The sequence below is a fragment of the Belonocnema kinseyi genome, chromosome 8 (assembly GCF_010883055.1).
Source record: "Belonocnema kinseyi isolate 2016_QV_RU_SX_M_011 chromosome 8, B_treatae_v1, whole genome shotgun sequence".
Classification (NCBI taxonomy): Eukaryota; Metazoa; Arthropoda; class Insecta; order Hymenoptera; family Cynipidae; genus Belonocnema; species Belonocnema kinseyi.
Window position 1 is genome coordinate 995,237 of NC_046664.1, and position 2,977 is coordinate 998,213.

General features: G+C 18.4%; 1 protein-coding gene across 1 annotated transcript in view; it reads left to right on the plus strand.

Annotated features, from left to right (window-relative positions):
• The window catches only part of LOC117177779 (proline-, glutamic acid- and leucine-rich protein 1-like), a 51,352-nt gene that overhangs the window by 35,888 nt on the left and 12,487 nt on the right, over window positions 1–2,977 (plus strand). The window lies entirely within an intron of this gene.

Sequence of the window (2,977 nt, forward strand, 5' to 3'; positions counted from 1 at the left end):
ATTGCAATTTTAAAGGTTAAATTTTTAATACTTTTAAGTTTAAATTTTAAAAGTTATATTTTAAAAACTTTTAAATTTCAATTGTAAAAGTTAAATTTTTAATAATTTCAAATTTCAATTTTAAAGGTTAAATTTTAAAAACTTTAAAATTGCAATTTTAAAGATTAAATTTTAAAAAGTTTTAAATTTCAATTTTAAAAGTTAAATTTTAAAAACTTAAAATTTTTATTTTAAAAGTTTTAAATTCAAGAGATCCACTTTGAATGCTTTAATTTGATGTTTATTTTTTATTACTTAAATTGAACAAATGTTTAGAATAGAGTTCAATTTTTTTAAATTTCATTGATCGTAAACAATTTTTACGAAACCGGAAAAACATATATTCCGTTTTTAATGGTAAATTGATATTTTTTAGTCGAAAATTCAACTACATTTTTAAACATTTGTCCTCATTATAATATTATTCTTATTGGTTTATAATTCATGTCTCTATTTAAAAATTCAACTACTTGATTCAAATTTAATAAATCTTATAAAAAATTCAACAATTCTGTCAAAAACTAATCCCTTTTTGTTAAAAATGCGCGTGAGATTAGGCGGCATAACTCACCATAATTTTTTTCTATAAAAAAAGGAACCTAAAAAATGTATTTTTTGTCTGGAAAAGTCGAGGAATTTTTGTTTCACGAATTCCAGACAGGTTTAGATTTCTCGACCTCATTTGTGTTATCCAAATTTGATCCTTGAATTCTGCATTTTTTAATTTCCAAGAATTCCGTACTTAGATTTGAATATTCGACGTTGAAGAATTTTAATTTCAAATTATTTTGAATGAAATTTCTCAAAATAATAACTGCTCTCAGAATATTATTAGAGCTTTCCTTCCAGATGGATTCAATAGAAAATATAATTATAACGTCAATCAACACAAAGTGTAATAAAGCACACACTCGTACTGGGGGATTAAAATTCCTTTTTGAAATTCTACCAAGACTTTCTAGAGAGTCTTTACTGAAATATGGAGCCTTATGGATGACAAAAGCAACTCAGACACTGGAGAGTGCCCAAAGCAATATTTCCGATCTGACAATTGCCTGTAAAGTTCTGGCCGCTTTGGCAGTCACTGGCAAGGAAATGCCGGAATTGCATAAACAAATATCTATGCAAAATGTTAAACAATTCGTGTATTTGATCAGCAGCATGAAACCGGAAAGAAGATGTGGAGCCACGTATTATCTGATTGCTGTACTTCTACATCATTATCCGGAAGTTTGCGAACGATCTCAGGTATGTAATTTAATGAAAATTTAATTTTTATTTACATTTAAGGAGGGGCTAAACTGTATTTTTTTAAACACAATTTCCAGTTTTCTAATGATAATATTTTTTAAGTGTTGAAAATTAATTTAAGTTTTTAGTTAATCTAACATTCTTCAGCTATTGCTGACAATTAAAGTGATTTCTTGAAAATTCGTTTTTTATTTCTTAAATTACATTTTTTTAACCCAAAATTTAACCATAAAACTTATAAAAAAAAACTTTTTTTAATTTAAAAGTTTTTAAAATATAACTTTTAAAATTTTAATTTAAAAGTTTTAAAAATTTAACTTTCAAAATTGAAATTTAAAATTTTTTTAAATTTAATCTTTAAAATTGAAATTTAATAGTTTTTAAAATTTAACTGTTAAAAGTTTTTAAAATATAACATTTAAAATTTAAATTTAAAAGTTTTTAAAATGTAATCTATAAAATTGAAAATTTAAAAGTTTTTAAAATTTAGCTGTTAAAAGTTTTCAAAATATTACTTTTAAAATTGAAATTTAAAAGTTTTTAAAATATACCTGTTAAAATTTAAATTTACAAGTTTTAAAAATTTAACCTTTAAAATTGCAATTTAAAAATTAAACTTTTACAATTGAAATTGAAATTTTTTTAATTTAACTGTTAAAAGTTTGTAAAATTGAAATTTAAAAGTTTTTAAAATATAATTTTTAAAATTAAAATTTAAAAGTTTTTATAATTTAACTTTTAAAATTTAAATTTAAAAGTTTTAAAAATTTAACCTTTACAATTGAAATTTAAAAGTTTTTAAAATATACCTGTTAAAATTTAAATTTAAAAGTTTTAAAAATATAACCTTTAAAATTGCAATTTAAAAGTTTCTAAAATTTATATTTAAAAGTTTTAAAAATTAAACTTTTACAATTGAAGTTTAAATTTTTTTTAATTTAACTGTTAAAAGTTTGTAAAATAGAAATTTAAAAGTTTTTAAAATATAATTTTTAAAATTAAAATTTAAAAGTTTTTATAATTTAACTTTTAAAATTTAAATTTAAAAGTTTTAAAAATTTAACTTTCAAAATTTAACTGTTAAAAGTTTGTAAAATTTAAATTTAAAAGTTTTTAAAATATAACTTTAAAATTTAAATTTAAAAGTTTTAAAAATTTAACCTTTACAATTAAAATTTAAAAGTTTTTAAAATTTAGCTTTTACAGTTGAAATTTAAAAGTTTTTAAAATATAACTTTTAAAATTTTAATTTAAAAGTTTTAAAAATTTAACCTTTAAAATTGCAATTTAAAAGTTTTTAAAATTCAACCTTTAAAATTGCAATTTAAAAGTTTTTTAAATTTAACTGTTAAAAGTTTGTAAAATTGAAATTTAACAGTTTTAATTCAACTTTTACAATTGAAATTTACAAGTTTTTAAAATTTAACTGTTAAAAGTTTGTAAAATTGAAATTTAAAAGTCTTTAAAATATAACTTTTAAAAGTAAAATTTAAAAGCTTAAAAAATTTAACTTTTAAAATTTAAATTTAAAAGTTTTAAAAATTTAACCTTTACAATTGAAATTTAAAAGTTTTAAAAATGTAAATGTAAAAAGTTTGTAAAATTGAAATTTAAAAGTTTAAAAAATTTAACTTTTACAATTGAACTTTAAACATTTTTAAAATTTAACCTTCGAAATTGAAATTTA